The sequence below is a fragment of the Pleurodeles waltl genome, chromosome 1_1 (assembly GCF_031143425.1).
Source record: "Pleurodeles waltl isolate 20211129_DDA chromosome 1_1, aPleWal1.hap1.20221129, whole genome shotgun sequence".
NCBI classification, from domain to species: domain Eukaryota; kingdom Metazoa; phylum Chordata; class Amphibia; order Caudata; family Salamandridae; genus Pleurodeles; species Pleurodeles waltl.
Genome location: NC_090436.1, coordinates 929367903 through 929393772, shown reverse-complemented (window position 1 = coordinate 929393772; position 25870 = coordinate 929367903).

The following is a 25870-nucleotide window of genomic DNA, read 5'->3' as shown; positions in this document are numbered from 1 at the left end:
CTTGTTCTGTAAGGTCCAATGCACACACTCTGCAAACACTCTATTAAACCGCTCAACAAGTCCATTTCTTTGAGGTGATACAACAAACTCTTGAATTATTTTATGTTGCTATTCTTGAGAAATTCCTCTACTTCAAATTAAACAAATTGTTCTTGTCCATTATCAGACACTACACTTTCAGGAAAACCTTCCCTCATACAAACATCTCTAAGAAATGTTATCACCGTTCTGGAATCTGGTTCCCTACTGAATCTTACCTCAGGCTTTTTAATACAATAATCTATGAGGACCAATGCAAAAAGTGAATGATTCAGAAGTGAATTAAAGAATTGAAGGGACCTACTAAGTTAATATCAACTTCTAACCATGGTCCAGCTGGAAGTTCCATAGGGACTAATGGTGGCATGGTAGTCTTCAAAGTTTTATCACTAGTTAAACATACCACACCTAACTTAACCAGTACATAAATTTATTTGTCCATATGTGGCCACCTAGATGTAGACATCACCCTACGTTTCGTGAAATTAGTTTATACATGGCCCTCATGAGCTTGTTTAATAATTACAGTCCTGATATTTACTGGGGGAATAATTGAGTAATCCATCTTCCAAAGGAAGTTATTCTGCTGTCTTACTCAAGGGCTATACACTCTGCTTTGACATCTTCTCTTTGAGCCATCCATCCTTGTTTTATCTAGACACCTCATTTAACACAGGATCATTAACTGTGGAGGTTTTCCATTCATGTTCAGAAAATGGGCCTGCTTCAACCAATTCAACAGAAGCTACAAAACAACTCCTATCTTCCTGATCATTTAATTCAAACTCTAATGAACTCATCTCCATAGGATAATGAGAGAGATAATCTCCTGACCTATTTTTCCCACCTAAGATGTGTTCAATCTCAAAATTAAACTGGAGCAATCAAGCTGTAAACCTGGCAATTCTAGGTGTGTTGTTTCTGACATTGTTTCCAATAAGTCTGAAAGCTAAGGGTTTATGATCAGATTGAAGAATGATCCTTGTTCCCCATAAATAAGAATGAACAAGTTAATCACTCTTTTTTACTCACTGAGTGGGGACATTCCTGATTGTGGAGTACTCTGGATGCAAAAACAATGGTGTTTTCCAGTGAGCCTGATCCTTGTGTTCAAACAGCTCCAAGACCTATATTTCTCACATCACACACTCACATCACATACTCACACACTTTAATGCAAGATCAAATGACATGAGTGTTTTAACATTAATCAAATGCCACTTGACACGCTCAAATGCAGACACACACTCGACTCCAACAAATGCTGTATCTGTGATTAATAGATTAGAAACAGGTCTGAACAAGTCTTTGATGAAACATGAGTAAAAATCATTTTTGCCCCACTTTTGTCTTCAGATGGTGGAGATTTAACTATTGCATCATCTAACACTGGTTTAAGGCTAATGCCATTGCTTAATATCACCTGGCCTAAGTACTCAAAACTTTCTTTCATGAATTGTCATTTTCTCTTCTTAGCACAACACCTTGTTTTCTAAAAACAGAAAGAACGTGTTTAAGTGTGTTATCATGAGCATCACAATCTTTGGCAAATATCAACACATTGTCTTGAAAAATGGCTATGTTTTTAATATTTTTGAGAATTTCTTCCATAACCCTCTGTAACATTGATGCTGCAGATGTCAAACCAAATAGCAAATGACAGAATTGTTATCTGTCTCTTGGTGACACAAATGCAGTATAGTGACAAGATTCCGGTTCAAACTCTACTTGATTGTATGCTGAAGCTAAGTCTAGTTTGGTAAAAAACTTAGGGCCATATTTATACTTTTTGACGCAAAACTGTGCTCACGCAGTTTTGCGTAAAAAAAATTAGCGCCGGCTAACACCATTCTGAAGCGCCATGTGGGTGCCGTATTTATTCAATGACGTTAGCCGGCGTTAGCCGCCGGCGCTGCCTGGTGTGCGTGAAAAAAAACTTCGTACACCAGGCAGCGCCGGCGTAGGGGGATATGGAGCTTGGGCGCCAAAAAATGGGGCAAGTCAGGCTGAGGCAAATTTTTCGCCTCAACCCGATTTGCGCCATTTTTTTCGACTCCCAACCCCCATAGAAATGACTCCTGTCTTAGCAAAGACAGGAGTCATGCCCCCTTGCCCAATGGCCATGCCCAGGGGACTTCTGTCCCCTGGGCATGGTCATTGGGCATAGTGGCATGTAGGGGGGCACAAATCAGACCCCCCTATGCCACAAAAAAAAAAAAAAAACACTTACCTGAACTTACCTTAATGTCCCTGGGATGGGTCCCTCCATCCTTAGGAGTCCTCCTGGGGTGGGAAAGGGTGACAGGGGGGGGTCCCTGGGGGCATGGGAGGGCACCTCTGGGCTCCTTCTGAGCCCACATGTCCCTTAACGCCTGCCCTGACCAGGCGCTAAAAAACGGCGCAAAAGCGCCCGTACATAATTTTTTTTGACCCGCCCACTCCCGGGCGTGAATTTTGCCCGGGAGTGTGAATACGGCACACATGCCTCGGAGTCATTTTTTTAGACGGGAACGCCTACCTTGCATATCATTAACGCAAAGTAGGTGTCCACGCAAAAAAATGAAGCAAACTCCATGGACTTTGGTGCTAGACGCGTCTAACGCCAAAGTATAAATATGGAGTTAGTTTTGCGTCGGAATTGCGTCAAAAAAACGACGCAATTCCGGCGCAAACAGAGTATAAATATGCCCCTTAGTTCCAGCAAACTGAGGTCAACAACTCATTTATTTTTGGGAAGGGATGGGAGTCACTCCAAAGTTCTTTGTTTAAGGCATGAAGATCAACACAGACCCTCAACCCCCATTTCTCTTTCTAGCAACTACCAAAGGAGAAAAACGAAGTGAAGACCATACTTGTTCATTGGTGCCTTTCTTAGTTAACATTTCTAATTCCTTCTTCAAATCTTCATGTACACTGAAATATACACCCCTCAGTTTCTGTTTTATGGGTAGAATACCTTCCTTAATCCTTATCCTGTGTTTAAACCCATTGATCCTTCCCAGTTCACCTGAGAAAACAATGGGACCACTTTGTTGTGTGCTGACTTTTCTTCTTTACACCTGATAGAATTAACTTGCTCAATTGATTTATTTTCACACTCGTTGACTGATTTAAAACAGGTTTCTATGCTTTTAGAAATTCTAATAGAACCATTTAGTGACAGGTTCTCTAGAGATAAACATTTCTGGTGTAATGTTTTACCAGTACACTGACATCTAAACTGATCCCTCATCAGTTAATCACAAAAAATGTCAAATTCCCACTCAGCCACTAATTTCCTTAAATTAGAAATGTATGCATCAACATCTTCATTCGTTTTCTGTGTACTTTTGAAAAATGTATGTCTTGAGACAATTAAAGTGGGAGGTACATCAAAGTGGTTCAACAATTTTCTGACAGCCTCTTGAAATTCATCCAACTCCTCTTCTTCTTGGAGAGGTAGGTCAGGAAAGTGTTTAAAGTGGATCTACCTTCAAATCCTAAAGAGTGAAGTATTTGAAACTTCTTTCTCTCAGGCACTGTGAGAAAGTAACCTCTTTCTAGCATAATTACCCCCATTTTTGGCCTTTTTGTCAGTGTTTATCAGTGTGTTTTTACTGTTTCACTGGGATCCTGCTAGCCAGGACCCCAGTGCTCATAGTTTGAGACCTATTTGTCAGTGTGTTTTTACTGTCTCACAGGGACCCTGCTAGCCAGGACCCCAGTGCTTATAGTGTGTTGGCTCTATGTGTTGTCAGTATGCTTGACTATGTCACTGGGGTGCTGCTAACCAGAACTCCAGTGCTCATGCTCTCTGTACCAAATTTGTCACTATAGTTTAGTGAATCCATATTTCAATTCTGATTGGCACACTGGACCCCCTTTATGAGTGCCTAGTATATAGTACCTAGGTACCCAGAGCATTGGGGTTCCAGTAGATCCTTATGGGATGCAGCATTTCTTTTGCCGCCAATAAGGAGCTCATACAAACCTTTCTTCAGGACTGCCACTGCAGCCTGAGTGAAATAGTGCACCCACTATTTCACAGCCATTTTCCCTGGTCTAGGTAACTTATAAGTCACCTATATGTCTAACCTTCAGTTCCTGAATGCTAGGTGCAAAGTTATTGTGTATGAGGGCACCCTTGCACTAGCAAAGGTGCCCCCACATTGTCCAGGACCAATTTCCCAGACTTCGTGAGTGCAGGGACACCATTATAAGTGTGCATTACATATATGTCAATTCTTATGTGTAGCTTCACAATGGTAACTCTGAATATGGCCATTTGAGGTGTCTAAGATTGTGAAATTGAACCCCCAATCTGAATCCCGTATTGGGGGCCAATTCCATGCACCCTTGGGGCTCCACAATGGAACCCCAGTACTGTCAAACCAGCTCTCTGAGGGTTCCACTGCAGCCCCAGCTGCTACCATCTCACAGACATGTTTCTGCCTTCCTGGGGATTGAGCAGCTCAATCCCAGGAAGGCAGAACAATGTATTTCCTTTAGGAGAGGGGTGTTACACCCTCTCCCATTGGAAATAGGTGTTACAGGCTTGTGAGGGGTAGCCTCCCAGAGCCACTGGAAATGCTTTGAAGGGCACAAACAGTGCCCTCCCTGCATTATCCAGTCTTCAGCAGTTCAGAGACCCACAGTCCCTGCTCTGACACGAAACTGGACAAAGGAAAGGGGAGTGACACTCCCTTGTCCATCACAATCCCAGGGGTGGTGCTCAGAGCTCCTCCAGAGTGTCTCTGGCATTAGCCATCTTGGATTCCGATGTGTGGGTACCCTTTGGGAGCACCTGAGTGGCCAGTGCCAGCAGATGACGTCAGAGATCCCTCCTGATAGGTGCATACAACGGTAGGTAGCCAATCACCCTCTCAGGGGTATTTAGGGTCTCTCCTCTGGGTGTTTCCTCAGATTCAGTTTGCAAGACTCCTCCAGAACTCCTCTGCATCCTCTGCTTCAGCTTCTGATCATCGGATCAACTGCAGACTGCTCCAGGAAATGCTGTAACTGCAATAAAGAATCCAGGAAGGCTACTGTGACCTGCAACTTCAGCTCCAGCCAGCAACTGCAACAGTTTCCAGGTTGTGCATGCTCTAAGGACTGACTGTCTTCACCCTGCACCAGAAGAACCAAAGGAATCTCCTGTGGAGTGACTGAGTCACTTCCCTGCTTCAGCAGGCACCTCTCTGCAACGACGACCAGTACTCTGGTACTCTTCTCCTGTCAACAAGCTTGATCCCTGGAACACAGGTGGTGGACCAAAGTGATCCTGACTGTCCAAAGGTCCAGTTGTTCAAATTTGGTGGAGATAAGGGCTTGCATTACTGTGCCAGACAGTACCCCTGTGCATCACGTCCTTTGCAGCTCCTTGGGCTTCTTTGCATTTCTTCCAAAACTCCTTTCTGCACAGCGTATCCCATGTTCCCAGCACTCTATCTTGCAATACTCAGCTCCCTGAATTGTTCTCCAGCGGCGTGGGATCCCTTTGTGTAGTACTGCAATGACCGCACTTTGTAAATCCTTTGTCCCTATGTCCTGGGACTCCTGTGGGTGCTGCCTGGTCCTCTGAGTGCTCTCTAAAGTGCTGAGAGCCCCTTCTGTCTCCTCAGTCCAACATTGAGACCCCCAGGCACCTCCTGGGTTGGGGCAGCTCTTCTTCGACGCAAAACGCATTCTCGCATGAACCAAGGCTTGTTGGCGGAATCCAGCGATGCAAACAGCCTGCATCCAATGGCTCAATGTGGGACATCTCCTGCACAAAGCAGGAACCCACAGATGTCTTCTTTGGTGCATTTCTGTACTTTTCTTCCTACAGGAGAATCCACTTTTGCACCTTCTTCCAGGTTGGCAGGGGCTCCTGTTCTTCATGGTCTCTTCATTGACTTCTAGACTTGGTATTCTCTCTCCACAGGTTTTCTGGTCCAGGAATCCATTGTTGGTTTCTTGCAGTCTTGCTTGGTTCATGCATAATCCTTCATCACAACTTCTAGTGTGTTCTGAGGAAACTTGCAGTACCTTACTCCTGTTTTCCTGGGCTCTGGGGTGGGGTATTTTACTTAATTTTGGTGTTTTCCTACACTCCCGGTGCCCCTCTACACACTACACTTGCCTATGGGGGAATTCATCATTCACATTCCACTATTTTAGTATGTGGTTTGTGTTGCCCCAAGGCCTATTGCAACCTATTGTATTTTTCACTGTTCGCACTATTTTCTTACTGTGTACTTACCTGATTTTGGTTACTAGTGTATATATTGTGTATAATACTTACCTCCAGAAGGAGTATTGCTTCTAAGATATTTTTGGCCTTGTGTCACCAAAATAAAGTACCTTTATTTTTGGTAACACTGAGTATTATCTTTTACTGTGTAAGTACTGTGTGCCTGTAGTGGTATTGCAAGGGCTTTGTATGTCTCCTAGTTCAGCCTTGGCTGCTCTGCTACAGTTACCCTTAGACAGCCTAAGCTGTTAGACACTGCCTACATTTCACTAATAAGGGATAACTGGATCTGGTATAAGGTGTAAGTACCTTAGGTACCCACTACAAACCAGGCCAGCCTCCTACTGGCAGGATCCTGGTTGCTCCAATGACCCCTTCTGTTAGTTTGTAGAAAAATGGGACAGATTTACCAACAAACGGTTTTTCAAACAAATTGTTACCATCAATGTCTGCCTAAGAAGTGAACTATTTGTAATACATAAATTGCCAGATTTATACTTTTTGACACTAAACTGGTCTAACGCAGTTTAGCGTCAAAAAGGTTAGCACTGACTAGCGCCATTTTTTAATGCCACTTGGGTGTCAAATTTATACTTTGACGCTGGGTGGTGCTAAAAAATGTTTAAAGTCATTTTTTCTGACATTAAGCATTGCGCCTTGTCGTAAGGCAAAATGACGTTAATGGAGGAAAAATTGCTCTAATCCGGTTTACGACATGTAAACACGTCGCAAAACAGAAATGCACCATTTTTGCCCGCAAGAGCGTCAACAATAGACACTAACGGATAAAACAGTGCAAAGGAGCCCCAAAATGGATGTAGGAAGCCAGGAGAGATCCCATTCAACCAGGAACCAGTCTGGAGGACACAGACAAGAGCCAAGAGAGGGAAAAGAAAAAGAGGAAGTGTTGTTTCAGTGCAGAAGAGCATGAAATACTGGTGATAGAGGTGACAGAGCATCAAAATCAACTCTTCGTCACCTCTAAGTTGCCAATTGGAATGAGAGAGGCAATCTGGCAGCAGATTGTGGATAGGATCAACAGTGTAGCAGAGGTCAGGAGAACTGTGACTGAGTGCAAGAAACACTGGCATGACTGCAAGAGAAGGACCAAGGAAAAATGGTGTGGAACAGGAAGGCAGCACTGCAAACTGGAGGTGAGAGTCCAGCACTGCAAGAGAACTTGGACGAGATAGAGGAGATGGTTGCAGCGGTCATACTGGAGGAAATCATCACAGGGATACAAGGACAGGACAGTGCAGAACACCAGGAAACACCACAAGTTCAGGGTAAGTCGCATGTGGGAAATATATGCTTAAATGTCAAGTGCAAGAAGGGGGAGGCACATAGAACTCACACAATGCCTGTCAAAGGAGCGCAGAGGGATACAATGCACATTAAGCAAGTTGCACCATGCCAACGTAAGCTACACATGTACCTAAGCCTTGGGAGTGCCAAGCACCAATGATACATACACAACCTGGACATATTTAGAACACCAGGCCTAAATACCCACATGTTCAAATGCAGCACATGGGATGGATGGCATGTATAATCCCTGTGCCACTGGTTGTGACATCACAATATCCCTTGCATATGGTCAGATCAACACCACAAACAGGACCAAGACCTCAGAGACCAGGTAGTCAGTCAACACAATTCTCAAGGTTACTTCAGAGTGGTGTCCCTTGCAGTAACACTTTGCAAATGACTTGCCTCGTTGTCCAAACACATGTGTGCTGCATCTCACAGCACACAAGTAATTGCAACTATCCCAACAGTACTCAGGTATGTGGCGGTAGCACCACCACACCACACATAGATAACACATACACATGAGACAGCCATCCCTACATCACGCAGTCAGGGTGTCCCCTGGGTGCATGGAACAATTAACTCAACAGGTGCTGGAGGAAAAGCAGGCTGGACCAGTATCATTGGTAACATGCCACTACCCAGACCAACTAAACTGAAGTTGTGTCCAACCATACATATTGATGCTTAACTGAAAGGTGCCACTACAGAAAATATGTACCACAGATAACAAACGGTAGGTCACAACAGTCACAGGCTGAGCCAACAACTATTTGGACACAACCATGCGAGACACATCTGAATGGGGAAATAAACACACACATACAACACATGGGGTATGGCTGTCACATAATGGCGGATAATTCCACATCAACGGGTGGGGATGGTGCATGGGCAAGCCCGGTGTTGGTAAGACTGCCAGTGCAGTGTACCCTTTGCACATTGCAGTACGAGTCACAGGTTGGTATGGTGGCTGGAAATATGTCTGCACATGGTATCTCTGTGGGGCACTTACTAAACATTATTGATGGATCAAATAGAGTCAATGCCAGTTTTGGCCTGCATTGGGTGTAACAGGACAGGCTGCCCTCAGCCCTGCAAATCTGGAAGTGGAAACAACAAAGGGCCAGGGTATGGGACACCCTGTACTGCCCATTCCAAGTGCATGGGCTGTGCAGGGGCACCCCAGAGCACTCCACACCACATCACCAACAACCATTTCATGGGGGTTACACCACCATACAAAGGCTGGAGGAAATGTTGAAACATAGCTGGAAGGTAGTGTTGAATGTATCACTGGTCTGGTGTCACAGGACAGGTACATCATAGGCCCCTATCTCCATAGGAGCATCACTTTCAGTGAAGTTCCTCTGGTGCTAAACACTCCACTTTATTGACAAGGTAGCGTTAAGCCACATTTTGTGGCATTATGTCACTGTGTAAATATGTTCCCTCCTGATCATGACTGTGCGTGGAAGGTGGTGCAATGGGTGTTGCTGTGGGCATGCCACAGCAACACCCATACATTTTGATGCTGCCTCAGATAAATGAAATATTGTAAACTTGAGGTAGGGCCAAAACTATAATGCCAGCCCCAGAGGTGGCATTAGCAGGGTGCAATGAGGAGGAAAACATGTATACCTCCTCCTTTTCTGCTTTTCCAATGTGTGCTGCATTCTGCACCATGCATAGGAAGAGCAAAATGTCAGAAATTATTGTTTCTGTGTGTGAATGTGGTCCTTCATGCACATAAACAATCATATATAAATGACAATTTGGCTCTTCAGTGTGTGCTGCAATCTACAGCTCACACAGAAGTGCCAAAGCAACATTAGTGATTGTTAATGTGCAGGAAGGGACACCTTCACGCACATAAACAGTCACACCCTTCAACGCATCCATCCTTGCATGATGGTGCAAGGATGCCTGCGATGACACTGGCAGCTGAATCTTGCACCAGCGCGGGGGACAACACAGGGTTGCCCCGTATTCACTTACATATGGTACATCCTTGTGTTACCAAAGTGATGCAGTGTGACGCTGATTATTTGTGCACAGAACCATGCTGCTCCACATTTACATCAACATGGGCCCAATATGACAATGAGCCTCAAATATCAAGTCAGTGGCGTGACTTGTCAAGTGCCACAACACAGACAGACTGATTTTACACCATCTCATTGCAGAGGATGATGGCTCTGCTGCGGATCTGCCTGTCCTGGAGTACCCTGATGACCTGGATGACCAGCTGGCAATTATCAGCCAAGAGACCCTTTTAGAAGTCCTTGTATACCTGTAGACACTATCTCCAGTCACAAGGAGGAGTATTGAAGTAGCAGACATCCCAAAGGCCCCACTTAGCACCCCAATAGTATGACCTGCCAGCACCAACACAGCAGAGGACTCCGAGGACCCAGGCTCTAGTTTTGAGAGGTCTGTGGTAGGAGTCCAGCGGGAGCTGGCCAAGGAGGTGCGGTGGGGATGCAAACAATGGCAGCCAGCCTTGAGAGGATGCGGATGTGCATGGTCACGGCAACTGAACATACTGCAGTAGTGGTGGGTACACTGGTGGCAGGTGCACAGGTAAGTAGATGTGTCATAGCTGCCAATGTGACAGCTCAGTCATAAGGAGGTGTTGAATATGTCAAGAGAGGTGTTTTGATGCAGGAAGGAGTCCCCAGGACAATACAAAATTTTTACTTTACACCCATTGTAAGACCTTAAGACCTAAGCATATGACACATGAACTAAGGGAGTACCCAATATTATTTATAATGATTATGAAAGAAATAAAAAAAATATATTAACACCTATCCTAATCTAACCTATCCTAACTATACATTATCCACAACACACTCTAACGACTCTATGCTACACTTACCTAACACATTTAACAACACACTCTAAACATTCGCCCCCGCTCCCCCTTATAATCACAGGAATCATGCAGGACAACATACACTAAACTACACATTTACTAACTGTGACTAAACAAATATATATTTTTTTGGTATTTCAATTATTATTATTATTATTATTATTATTTTTTAAAATTAATATACACATAAAAGCCCTAACATCACTCCCCCACCCTCATAGTAAAAATGAAAAGTAGAAAACCCATCCCCAAACCTACTTATCCACTAACCTACTCTAACCTACAACTAACCCCTTAAAACCCATAAAAAACCCTGAAAAAAAGAGGAGGGAGGTGAGTGAACTTGGGAGGAGTGACATCATGCCATTTAAAAGTTGGCCCTTTTCGGTCTCCTCTTAATGTTCTTGAGGGCCTATTTTGCCACATCCTTTTCAATGGAGTCCAACTTTTTGAGGACCTATTGTACTTCCCTCTGTAAATCATGTCCTTGGCAGCAGGTGTGGGTGGCTGTGGGATGGTAGTAGAGGGTGCAGCAGCTAAATCAATAAGTGTGTTGGGAGCTGTAGGTCCTTGCACAGCTGAGGTGCTTGATCCAGCCTGTGTTGGCCCCCCTTGGCGAATGCCCACCACTCACTAGTGGATCGCTCTAAGCGATAGCGGCGTGCCATCCTCCTGAAACCAGGTTCCATTGCCAATATGTGCCTATAGTGCACTTCCCTCTTCTGAAAGGCACGGGTTGGTCAGTATTTCTGTTGGCAGCTGTTAAAAATGAGACAGGCAACCATCAGTATCAGCTTTGTGTGGAGTATGTACAGTAAATTAGCTTACTATCTACATTGATTTGCACATGCACTCCTACTCACATTCCGGATGATGCAATGGCCCTGATGGATGAAATGACAACGCTGCCTTAGCACCATTTCCTTGACACCATAGCCTCCCACAACAAGATTATGAATCAAACCAAGTTAGATCTGCTTAGTTTTTGTACCATGTGTGACAATGCTGAGGCAGCGTCAAAATAACATTAATCAGGGCCACTATTCCTCATCATCTGTGTCAAATGTTCTAAACTACATCACCAGAAACTTGCATCTGTTATTGGGAAAATGGGATGCTGTTGGTAACCATAAGGGTTCAGTGTTGATAGGTACACATGCAAGAGCGATCAAAATGTCACCTACACTGTCAGCATCACATCTACCTACACATTTGCTGTCCCCCCGTGCCACAGGGGGTATGGACAAGCAGTTCAACAGCTCAACTATCCAGGTCATCCACTAATGCATTCCCACTCATACATGGAGTCAGGGAGTGGGAGTGGGATATGTTAGGTGATGACAAAAATGAAGTTAGTATCCATAGGTCTATCACTTCCTCACTCATGTGTCCAGGTGTAGACACCCATCAATACCTGATCACCCAATACCATTCCTCACACACCCATTACCATGCCAGCAAACGATTGGACTTGACCTGCATGCACGCCTATTACATTCCATATAAGGGGCACGTAAGTGGAGTAAAAAATTAGTTGCACCATGCTGGGGAACAATTGGCCGCCCAGTCCTACATGTTCATTTCAAGACAGGGATGCGGCAATTTATCTACAAAATGGTGCATCACTGTGTTGTGGGAACAATGGTGTGTTCCTTTGCCATTATTTACACACATCTATGACACATATGGAGCAACATGTGGCTTGTCATCACTTTGTTTACGCAATGCTGGCCCTTGAGCACCAAAACCCTCACAAGATATGACTATCTGCATGTGCATGGGGAAACATTTAAATGTGACACAGTGTCACCATCGAGCTACTTTGATTTTTGATTATTTTACAGCTGATCAGTTCTAGCACTGGATGCAACACTCATGACTCATTCACACAAAAGACTTCAACACTACACAGGACAGATAAAATCACACTTACTGGATAGATCTGAGTCCTCAAATCTTGCCACCTCGCCTATGGTGTAGGGGGCAGGCCCACCTTAAAGATATGGATGGAAAACCATGTTTAGAATCACATCACTGTCACTATTAGTGGACAACATATGTCAGTATGTACTATTTCAGAGGAGTGAGGTTGTGGACATTGCAACAGACACACCACAGCAAACTCACAAGGAGACTGACACTCAGGTGAATGAGAACCATACTTTTGCAATCTTACACTGCACCTGAGACTCATGTAGTGCTACACCCTGCAACTACCATTTGCTGGCAATCTGTAGAAGATGGAACTCCATGGAATGAGGGGGAGTTGGGTGACATAGAAATGAAACTACCCTTGTGCTCTGCAAGACAACCAACTCAGGTATACTAGCTTGTCCTGCAAGGCACACAGAGGCACTTTGTGGAGAACAAGCAGCTACATTTATAGTCTGCAATTTTCATGCATTGAGTAATCCATGACTGATGTGTCACAGTTGGGTGATGGCATCAAATGCCCCATTGCCAGTGCCCCCTAAGGAGGGTATGCCCCCTTTGTAAACATAATGACAGGAATGATATATGAAAATCTGACAATGTTGCAATTCTGCGCCACACATGGATTGTCATACTTTGTAATCACAATCCATTTACATATGGTATGCTGGCGGTGTCTTCGCTTATCATACATGACACAGTGCTGGTGCACAGATGTTGCCATGGCCCCTGAAATGTGTGACTTAGTGATGGATGTGTATTATTCACCTAACATCTGACTTGCATTGGTAAAATGGTAGGATATGCGAAGCCCGTGTCTATACAGGCACAGTGACACTTCATTCATGTCCACAAGTATTGCATGCAGCACGCCAACACATCTGCTACTCTCATTCAAGTACAGTGAACCATAATTAGTTTGCCAATGGGGTACCACCAATCACCACACCAAGATGGTCCAGACTATCCTGCTCCCTGGCCACTAGATCAGCCCAGCGATGCTTGAGCTGGTGGTCGTTGTGACTGCTGTGGTACACCAACTTGAGGTTGTGGAGCACCTTGCCCCACCGAAGCCCCTTTGCCTATGTACGGTAGCCCTGGATCACACGGTTACCCATCTCCTGCATCAATAGGAGGTAGGGGGCTACCAGCCACACAAAGCCTTCCAGCTCTGCCTCCCCCTGCCAGACATTGCACTGGGGTGCAGCTTGAAAAGTAAAATGCTGTAGTAATAAAAATAAATAAAGGAAAGGAAACATAACAACCAAGAAATATCTAACCCAACTAGCCCACTTATACAACTACCCCAGACAGACACCCCACAGCACAGGTACAAGGTAAAATACAGTTGACACACAAATTCACAGAAACTGGGACAAATAACAATCCAAAACAACAGAAAACACAACAGGAGGGACACCGCAAGATACAAAAAAGAGCAAGAAGACACCACCAACTCCAAGACACAACCACACAGTCAAAAGGGGCACAGACTGTAAAGAGAAAATGAAAGTACACCCACTGTACTATGCTATTACATCACATCCTGTGCCCTTGCGTCACGTTTGCTGTTATGCGTCAATTTGTTTTGATGCATCTGATATTTGTGTGAATTTTTTCTGACACATTAGTTACGTGCATCTTTTTATAATGACACTATACCTATATGCGGGTATTTTACAGTAAATCAGCATTGAAATGCATGCAAAAGTGAAAATCACACTAAGGGCCCATGGGCCATCTACTTTGCGTTTGTGGATATTTTTCAACACATTTGCGTATTTTTTTTAAACTTAAATCCTGATTGTGTGATTTTGTTATTTGTTAATGGATGCACCCTGTATCAACATTATAATTGAATGGGCAGGGCTGCAGTTTGGCATTTTGTGTATCGCCACATGTGGTAGTCCATTTAACAATATGATTTGTGTGTGAGTGGTCTGTTACACCAATGTGTTTGTTACAGAATCAACAGCATGCAAATGTGTACACGTCATGCATTTGTATGTATGTGTCACAACAGTGTATCCACATATGCATGGCAGTCAGTACTAAGCAAGAGTCATGGTATGTGATTGTGAAAATGTGTTCACTTATGTGCTGTGTGTCATTGTCTTACAAAGCATCACATTTCAGACGAAATTCACAGCTCAGGCATTGTTGATGATGGATGATGAATGCAATCTGGCAAGTGTTACCCAACAAATGTCCTCATTTGTTGCTCTTGAGTATATAGATGACTTGTGTGTGCACTACACATATGTTGAACATGTGTACATATGTGTTACATACTGTGATTGCCACACTCTGCCTACATTCCAAACATATAATGTATTGAACACAATAGACAGTTGAAATTCATGGCATTTTGCATCACAATCACAATTAATTTGAGGTGGACCAGCAGCCCTAGCTGCATATGTTTTATCCATTTAGAGGTGCATTCCACAGACCTGTCCGTCCAAAGTGTGAGGGCATGTATACCCTATTACAGGATTGGACCCCATGGCAATGGCAAGAGTGATTTCCATGGATGTACTGCACAGGATCCATTTCTCCCTTTGCTTGTCATACCTGGCCTAATCATCTTGAGCATTGCCACCAATGATGTCCAACCCTTGTCACACATGCTCCATGCAGCCATTGCAACTCTCACACTGAGCTGTGTTAGTGCCCTGTACAAACATTGCAGTCTCACCATATTTTGACATTTACTGCCTTATGTGTGGCCCCCTATTTGGACAAGTTGTTGTGTGTGATGAGCTATTTGTTGTACAAGTTGGCAACATGGATGGTATGAATATGTTGTGATCTACAGACTGTGTCCTTCAGTTGTCACATTCAAGTGATGAGGCTAATTGTGATGTGTGTGATAGTAGCAGTTCACTCTAATGACCTGTGCAGGAACACGGCCACGGGTAGGTGCCGGACGAGGAGCTTCAATTTTGAATATCATGACTCTCCTCTGGGCTCGTGTTTTTCTATGATACCTGATCCTGTCATGAGGACGGTTGACCCTTACTTCTGACTAGCATGATGTGCAGTCTTTTTTGTAAGTGACTGGAGTCTAATATGACTGACAGGTTTGACGATTTATACCTTTGTTAGGAGAAATTGTGAGATAGATGTGTTGGTTCTGATGAAGTGTCGTTGGATTGTTTGTGACCGCTAGGACACGAAACATGTCGACCCCATTGTCTTAGGGTTTTGGGTAGTTACGTTACCCTTACTTCTAGGCATTATGTGAGAGTGGTTGAACATTATTTCAACCCTCACTCTCCTATTTTGTTTTTATCCTTGGCCATCACCCTTGTTTTCATTAAAAATGTGATGTTCTTTCAGGGTTGTGAGTCAATTTTAACCCTCTTGTTTTCACTTCTTCTCTCTCCACGTTCACGTGGTACCTGAATGAAGGGCACTATTTTCTTTCGGCAATCGCCCCATTGAAGGGGAATAAAAGACCTCCGGCAAAGTGCCCCCGTTCTGGGGTGCCCGTCAGACATTGCAGCGCCGGTCTGACGAGGAGCTTGCTTTATTACGTTTGGGAGAATATACACTGGACCTTTAATCTCCCCATCCCTCATTCATTTGTTCACTCTAATGCTTCACATGTGAGGTTATTACAGTACTCTTCAGATATGTGTTTGTTACATGATCCCTGAGGTTAGACTCATAATCTTAAGGTATATGTTTAAGAGATTGAATACACCAAAGCCTGATTGTGTGAATAAGTTTGGTGTTTATTGACAACATCTACAAGGTGAACTATGCGATTATTGAGTGAAGAAGTTACCAACAATGTGCAGTCTGCTGCGTATCCCAGCAGCTGTGTTGTGTTGTTCCCCCTCATTTTCTTCTCCACCATTCTCCTTCTCTTCCTCATCAAGGTCATCTACCTGCTCATATAAGGGGATGTTCATCTGCACACATATGTTGTGTAGGATGGCACATGTCATGATTATCTTGCAGATGATGTGTTGGGCATATAGGAGGCTGCCTCCTATGATGTCCAGGCACAAGAATCTGGACTTCAGGATGCCAAATATCCTCTCCACAATAGCCTGTGTCCTCCACTGTCCCTCATTATGTGCACGCTCTGCTGCTGTGCTTGGGTTGGGAAATGGGGTCATTATCCATGGCTGTATGCCATAAACCTGATCTGTTGCAAACGATTAAAGGAGTAATTTGTTGTTAGGGCTTGCAACAGGTATGTAATGTAGCATGGCGGCTGATGTTAAGGGCTGGTTGTGGCTCATTTGTATTGATGGTTTTGCGTGAGTTACTATCCTTGTGTAATTTTTCCTCATCATTAGGTTGTTGGACATGACAATCTTGAGTTTGGCTCAAGGACATGAAACATATGATTAGGATTCCACACTGATAGTCATTATGTATGTACCATACACTATGTAGTGCACCTTTGTATCAGTGTGCCATCACTAGAGAGGACATGACACATCCTCACAACACAATGGAGTCAGATGTGTTGGCAACATGGTAGCACTACAGAGTCTGGACATTCCATGTCTTTTGACATGTGTCATTGAAGATGTCACACTATGGGCCTTTGAAATTGGTTATTGAGAATGCACTACATCTCTCCAACATTGGATGCACTGTCCTGCAACATTTCAACAATGCAAGAATGCCACATGTGTGACATGTTACTTGGCAACCCTTTGTTGTCCCCTGCACCAGTTGCTCGTGTGCAGCCGTGCACTAGCACTACCTAGACCGCACCAGGGTACTTGGCTAGCTGCCTTGTGGAGGTAGATGTATCTGTGCTGGCCATACACCACCCTGTACATATACTTTTTGGATGGCCAATTGGCTTTCTAGTTGTGGTGCAGTGTGCAGAATGCATGTGTGCCACATTCAGCGGAATTCTTAGCACAGTCTACTTCCTTTTTGCAACCTGCATTCAGCATCCCTGGGGTGGTATTTGTTGTTGATATTTCCTCAGGTTTTAGGGGACAGCTACATGTGAGTCTGCATCGTTGTGCTATATATCTTGTGGTGACAGTCCTGCAGCAAGAAACATTGCACACCCCTTCCACACTACATACAGCATGGGAGGGTGGCCAAATTACAATGTGGCTTGAAGTCTGCCAAGATGTACATACAATGCAGGCCATGAATATGGAACTATGGGCTTTTACACTGTTCCCTTTGTGGTCCTGAGTGGCAGCTAATGTTTGTGTCAGCCATGAGGTGTCCAAGGGTGTGTGTCACATTGTCACAGGAAGATCAACATAATTAGCAGTACCTCTCCTATCTTCCTAAACATAAATGTGTATTTATTCAGTTGGCACATGCACAGTGCAGGCCCTGGGATGGAGCTCAGCCACATGGCAAATGTGTCCCTTGGCACAGTGCATGTGAGGTCAGTGATGTCCTACTGGGTTCCACTGTGACACCCATGATTTGCCATGTCTGACTGTGTCTCTGCCCCCTGTTAGGCCATTTATTGTATCTGGTACATACATGATGGTGTTGTGAGTCAGTGAGTGTTGCATGTGGGGTACCACTTCTGATACATCTGCCACATGGTATGTGATGGGCATTGATCTTGTATTCCTATGTGTGTGAGTCAATGCGTCAGGCAGATGTCCCTGCAAACTACAGGTAAGTTAGGTATGTTTTGGTGAGAGACGGTTGTTATAGGCACAAGTTGTGTGGTGTTTGATATTTGTTCTGGCAGTGATTTGCACAGCATGACTTGAGACATCTGTGCCTATTTAGAAGTTGCATGACATGGGCATGGTATATGCCTTTGATATTTCTGTGCTATTCTTTGTTTGGTGTTGTGTGTGTGATGTGTACGTAGCGGGCAACCTAACGGCACTTGTAGTGGTCTGTATAGTTCTGCTGTTTTCTAAGGATACATGTCTGCACCTGTCTTTCCCGTGATGTGCCTGTCAAGTTGTGGGTATGTTATGTACATGTGGGTGAATGTATTAGTGTTACACACTGATTGTGCTGTACTGCAGCATGGTGCATTTTTGTTATCACCCTCACATGTGTGTTACCCTGGCCATATGTTACTGTAGTGGTGTATGTCTTGTGTGTCCGACAGAGTTGGTGTGTTCTGTGAACAATACTAGATTTGCTGACTTACACACAAGTAGGCCATTTCCAAATTGTCCTACCTGGAATTGTTCATTGATCCTGCTGTGCCGCAATACGAAGGCATCATGGACAGTCCCAGGATACTTGACCAAATGTTTATGAATAATCTCCGTTGGCCCACTATGCCCTGCACATTGATGAAATGCATGTGCTTGCGATTCCGGTATAAGTGTTTTGTTGCTGCAGGTGGTACGAGACAGACATGGGTGTAGTCAATTGTACCTAGCACATGCGGAAAGCCATGGATTTGATAGACCCCCCTGTTTGTTCTCCTGCTGCTTTGGATGGGCATTGGGGAAGCTGATGTGGTGGGGTGTCAGGGATATGATGGTGTCTAACACCTTTGACAGGAATACAGAGAACAACGGTTGTGAGACAATAGCAACCAGGGGACCCATTATTTTGAATGAGCCGCTTGCCTGCACGTGCATGACAGCGAGCAGCTTTGTCATAGGTGGTATGTTGTGTGGGTTCTGCGGACTGTCTGCAATTTGGGGCTCAATGTGGTGCAGCAGGTGTAGTATGGCTTGCCGGTTAAGTCTATAGGTCCTAATAATGTCCAGGTCCCTGAGGCCAAGGAAGGTTGTCCTGGTTCTGAAGGCCCTCTCCTGTCATCTGCGTTGCTTTTGTGGTCGGCTTTGTCATTGTGGTGTGTGCAGGAGTTGTTCCTGTCCTCTGCGCCTTCTCGCAAGCTGTATCAGTATCACCTCCATCTTCTCCTGTGGGTTGTAAAGTTGCTTCTGTGTGTTCTCCTTTAGTAGTGGTGTGTTTGCCTCATTTTCACGCCTGCCCTGACCCAGGTGTAAAATGTGGTCGCAAATCGGAGTTAATGTCCCCGTGCGTCATTTTTGCCCAGGTGGTTAAATACGGCCCTAGGGTGTTTTAGACATTTTTTGGACATAAATGCCTACCTTTCATCTCTTTGATGTAAGGAGGTTTCACACATCTGAAAAGTGACGTTAACACCAAAAGTTTGACGTTAGACGGGTCTAGCGTCAAAATATAAATATGGCTTTGGGTTTACCCTGAATTAGTGTATGAGGCTGACCTGGCTTATAGTGGGTACCTGAGGGTACTTACACCTTGTGCCAGGTCCAGTAATCCCCTATTAGTAGATTAGTAGTGTTCTAGCAGCTTAGGCTGATAGAGGTAGCTATAGCAGAGCATCTTAGGATGAACTAGGAGACATGCAAAGCTCCTACTATACCACTTATATCATATAGCACTATATCATAAGAAACACAATGCTCAGAGTTCCTAAAAATATAGGTACTTTATTTTAGTGACAATGTGCCAAAAATATCTCAGAGGATATACTCACTTAGGAGGTAAGTAAAATACACAAAATATACACACATACCAAAATCAGGTAAGTAAACAGTTCGAAAAGTAGTGCAAACACTGTAGAATACAATAGGATGCAATAGGCCTAGGGGCAACACAAACCATATACTAAGAAAGTGGAATGCGAACCACTTAGGGACCCCTGGCCTAGTGTAGTGTGTAAAGGGTTGCTGGGACTGTCAGAAAACACTAAGGGTGTCCAAGAAACCCAACCCCATGACCCTGAAAATTAGGAGTAAATTGATACTACTTTACCAGAAACACACTAAACTTGTGATAGGAGATTCTGCAAAGACCACAACAGATTGCAAAGCACTGAAGACGGATTCCTGGACCTGAGGATCTGTAAAGGAAGAGGACCAAGTCCAAGAGTCACGAAAGTGTCCGGGGGGGGGGGGCAGGAGCCCAATAAACCCCAGATGAGGGTGAAAAATATCTGCCTCCGGATGGAAGAAGCTGAAGATTATGCAACAACGAAAGGTGCGAGGAACTTCTCTTTTGTGCAGAATATGTCCCACAAAGTGGTGGAAGACACAGCATTGTTTTCTTGGAGACAGACTGCAAACAAGCCTTCCGGGGGCTGCCAGACCCCAGGAGGGCAGAACCCTGTGTGTGGGTTGGCAGCAGCGGTAGCTGCAGAGAAAACCCCAGAGAGCTGGTTTGGCAGTACCCGGGGTCCATAGTGGAGCCCTGGGGATGCATGGGATTGGCACCCCAATACCAGATTTGCCATGGGGGAACAATTCCATGATCTTAGACATGTTACATGGCCATATTCGGGGTTACCTATAGGTATTGACCTATATGTAGTGCACGCATGTAATGGTGTCCCCGCACTCACAACGTCTGGGGAAACTGCCCTGAACTATGTGGGGACACCTTTGCTAGTGCAAGGATGCCCTCACACTTAGTAACTATGCACCTAACCTTCAGCAAGTGAGGGTTAGACATATAGGTGACTTATAAGTTACTTAAGTGGAGTAAAAATGGCTGTGAAATGACGTGTGCATTATTTCACTCAGGCTCCAGTGGTAGTCCTGTGTAAGATTTGTCTGAGCTCCCTATGGGTGGCAAAAGAAATGCTGCACCCCATAGGGATCTCCTGGAACCCCAGTACCCTGGGTACCTAGGTACCATATACTAAGGAATTATAAGGGTGCTCCAGTGTGCCAATTAGAATTGGTGAGAATGGTCACTAGCCTATAGTGAACATTTTAAAGGCAGAGAGAGCATAAGCACTGAGGTTCTGGTTAGCAGAGCCTCAGTGACACTGTTAGTCACTACACAAGTACACACATTCAGGCCACAGCTATGAGCACTGGGGTCCTGGCTAGCATGATCCCAGTGAGACAGGCAAAAACAAACTTACATACATGTAAAAAATGGGGCAACATGCAATTAGCTTCAAAATAAATGATGCTATTTCAGCGCAAAGCAAGTATAAATAAGCCCTAAAGTGTGCATACTACTTTGTAACCCTGTATGCACTGAACTATGCCAGCAGATATTGCACTTACTGACCATGTTGAAAAATCAGAGGCAATACAAAAGGAACTAAACTTTTGCTAATTGCTCTGGTCTAAAACAACTGGCTGTATATACTAATAAAACAGTGATTTACAAACAAATTGCAAATGACAAGAAACTATTTTTTTTTACTTTGATGACAATCCTTTGTTATTTAAGGAGTGTTCATTTATGTGTGCGTATCACAGTGACACACTCTTGATACTGACGTTTGCTTGTGTGCATGCGGAGTACTTATGTAGGTGGATGAGTACTCTTGTAAATACAAAAGTGTGGAAATAGCGGTTAGTTATAGTGGTACAGGTGGAAAGAATAGCTTCTGAGAGTGACTCAAAGTAATTATTTTAATTTAACCTGTGTGAGTGTCACAGAGAATGTAGCATGCAAATCACTGACATGATATAACAGAAATTTCTTATGGTGCGTTGCTGCTTTAGTTTTTAGAACAGTAAACACAAGTTTGGCTATAAAGCATGCGAATCGCAGACAGTTAAAGAGGTCAAATAATTTTTGTGCAATCCGCTGAGTAACAACAATGCTTTAGCTTAAAAGCTTCATGCTTGTAAGATTGGTGGTTTAATTATTCTGATTCCTCATGTTAATGTACCTCTGGATGTGTCTGTCAATGTTAACATAGCTCATGCATTGGCGCTAGGCAGCAGTTTGTGCGACATTGTGCAAGAGTGGCTGCTTTGTTGCTAAGCAGCAATATGTGGGCCAGTGCTGAGTAAAGTACACGGATGCATCATATTTCTTTAAAGACGATGCATCCCTGCACTTTAAAAATGATGCAGCGCTGCACAGCAAGTGGGGTTGCAGCGCCACGCTGCATCATTTCCTTGTAGGTGAGGCCTTTAGGGACTTATTCACAAGCCCATCAGTCCCCCACAGAACATCACTTTTTGTGAGGGTCATGGGGCGCACAGCAGGGACATCCTGCATGGCTTGTTGTGACCCTGTAATGAAGGCACATAGGGCCTCATTTACAAGGCCCTAGTGGCACACTGCACCACCAGAGCATCATATTTTTGACACTCCGGTGGCTCAGTGTGCCAGCCCATAGTTACAAGGCCACTCAAAGCCACCTTGCGTGGCTTTTCATAGCCTTGTAAATATAAACCCCTTTCACACATGACACTATATGAAAGGAGCGTTCCATGGGTATTGCTTGTGGTGTTCCCATGCAACTCCCATAGAACTCGAAGGAATCTGATGCTTTCCCAGATTTACAAGTCTGGGAATTACTCAGATTCCTACTCTACCTCAGTGGTGGCAGAAGAGTGATGGAAGATATTTCTCCCTGTTTTTTCTGCTTTCTATATGTGTTGCATTTTTCAGTACACGTAGAAAGAGAAAAACACCTCTTGTGATTGTTTTTGTGCAGTAAGGTGACCCTTTAAAAAGACCGCCTAATTTGTAATGAGGGCCAATATCCTTTGTCAGCTGCAAAGAAAGTAGGGGTGAAATTAGTAAATAGTCATGACAGATGATGGCCCGTTATTCATATGCTATCTGTTATGTGACCTGATTGACTCACACACTTTGCCAACAGTATGAGACATGCTATGACACTGTCTGGCGCACATGCCATTTGATTTCAGATTTGACTGACACTATATTACACATACAGTTGTACTGTCCTCTGAGATACACATACTATGTTTCATACATGTGAGTGTGGATGCCATGAATGTGGTAATTCGTCACCAGTAAGAACGGTCAGTTTGCAATTGATGTGTCAAATCTTGCACACTGATCTCTTGTCTTGGTTTATGACTAGTATTGGGCCCAAAGCATCATTATTTTTTACCTCAGCAACAGGATTACAAAGATGGTGTCACTTTTCACACAAATGCATCACATGTGGGCATAAAGCATCTCATTGACATTTAAATTTGTCTGAATGTATCATGTTTGGATATATATTTGGCTGATATGTGTGTTTTGAGTACAACATAATTGTTAGCTGGGCAGAGCACGCATTACACACAACACTTTTAAAACATCAGTGCATTGTGTCTGGCACTTTGATGATGATGACAACATTCAAACCTAATTGACAACTGCTGTGGTCTACGTATAGTTTCCAAGATGTAGGTGAGTTGTTGTTTTCTGGAACTCTGACGGAAACATAAAGGCAAATGATGGTTTTGATTATTTATTATGATGTGAAAGCACTGTCACACATGCTTTAGTGATACATTCACAGACGTGATTTATGTGAAAACATTTTAGACAATGTTTGAGCATCTCCGAGTACCTGGAGCAGAGTTTTGGATGTCTCTATGCTCTGCCTACTCTTCGTCCTCCTCCTCCTCCGTTCCCTCTTCCTGTAGGTGATTCCCCTCCCAGGGGACATTCATGCGCACACATATGTTGTGCAACATGGCACACACCAATATACTTTTGCAGACTGGCGGAGGGTAGTAGAGTAATCTACCCCCAGATACATCCAACCAGTGGAACCTGCAAATGAGTAGGCCAAAGGTCCGCTCCACTGAATTATGGCCCTCATTACAACCCTGGCGGTCAGTGATAAATTGGCGGTAATACCGCCAACAGGCTGGCGGTAATAACTACGAAATTATGACCACAGCAGAAACTGCTCAGACAGACAGCCACTTTCACACACCGACCACCAGGGCTACAATAGATCAAAGTGTGTGTAAGAAGATAAATATAGTAGCAATACATGCATCCAAATCAAAAAATATATACATATTCACAAATGAAGGGACACTGCCCAGTACTCAATATTCATGGGCCACAGGGTCACATAACATAATCAAAGGCCCACCTCACTCCTGCAACAACACAGAGAGAACACTGCAGGGGCATCAGGTCGTAAATAGCCAGACACCTCAGGTGGATGGGGAACAGGGGGGCACCTAAGCCGGAAGATGGTACAACACCATTGGTTCTGAAGGGGGAAACATGATCATCACTCTGACCTGGGGAGTGCAAGGCCACAGTCTCTCAAGTGGGTGACTTGTCCACATGCTATGGAGTGGGCAACCTGTCCTGTGCTTGGTCCTGGGGAGTGCAAGGCCACGTCTCTCAAGTGGGTGACTTGCCCACATGCTCTGGAGGGGGCAACATGCCCTGTGCTTGGTCCTGGGGAGTGCACGGCCAGAGTATCTCAAGTGGGTGACTTGCCCACTGGCTCTGGAGGGGGCCACATGCTCATCACTCTGTCCTGGGGAGTGCAAGGCCACAGTCTCTCAAGTGGGTGACTTGTCCACATGCTCTGGAGTGGGCAACCTGCCCTGTGCTTGGTCCTGGGGAGTGCAAGTCCACCGTCTCTCAAGTAGATGACTTGCCCACATGCTCTGGAGGAGGCAGCATGCCCTGTGCTTGGTCCTGGGGAGTGCAAGGCCACAGTGTCTCAGCTGGGTGTCAGACCCACAGGATTAGCAGGGGCTAGGCTGCACAACAGCCCATGGATGCAGGACTACACACTGTCAGCCGGCAGTGATGGCTGCTCAGTGGTGGCAGTGGTGGTGCTGGTTGTGGAGCTGGCAGTGGTGGAGGGAGGCTCCAGCCCACCCCATGCAGCCTCGGATGGTTGCCCACTGGGGCTGCTGCTGTTGGTGGCGGTGCTGCTTGTGGAGCTGGCAGTGGTGGGGTGAGGCTCCAGCCCATACCCTGCAACCTCGGATGGCTGCCCACTAGGCCAGGCGGTGGTGCTGGTGGCGGTGCTGCTTGTGGAGCTGGCAGTGAATGGAGGAGGCTTCAGCCCATCCCCTGCAGCCTTGGACAGCTGCTCCACCATGGTTGGTGGTGGGGGCTCTAACTGAGTCCCAGCGCCAGGTCTCTTGTCTCTACTGCCTGCTATTGCAGGCCCCTTGCTCTTCCTTCCTTCCTGCCGCTGGGGCTGGCTCCTTGCCCTTCCATCCTACAGCTGGGGCTGGCTCCTTGCCCTTTCTTCCTGCAGCTGGGGCTGGCTCCTTGCCCTTCCTTGAAGCACTTGGGGCAGGCACCCATTTCGTCTGGCTGGCTGGTGGCCGGGATCCTTTCCCATCTGGATTTGCTGGGGACACTGTGCCAGTGGGCTGGGTGGCTGAGGTGTTTGCCTGAGTTTTGACCACCCTGGCCTGACATGAGGGATGAGGGAAGGCTAGGGAAGAGGTCAATGGTGGCAAGGAAAAGCTTCTTAAGGAAATTGGGGGTGGGGAGAGGGAGATGGTTTGGGAGTGGAGGAAGAAGGAGTGGTGGTAGAACATGTTAGTTTGGGTGCAAGTGCATGGATTGCATGCTGTTGTGAGGTGGATGGCTGTTGGGTGTCTGAGTGCTTGCATTTGTGTACTTTGGGAGGAAGGGTCACAGACACAGTGGGAGAGGACACAGGGGGCATGTGCAGGATGTGGGGTGGCGACTGCCAGAGAGGTTGGTCTACTGATATGTGTGCTGGTGATGGTGGTAGTGGATGAGGATGTAGTGCATGTATGTGTGAGTGGAGACGCTACTGGGAGGCAGGTGGACGAGGAGGAGGAGGGGTC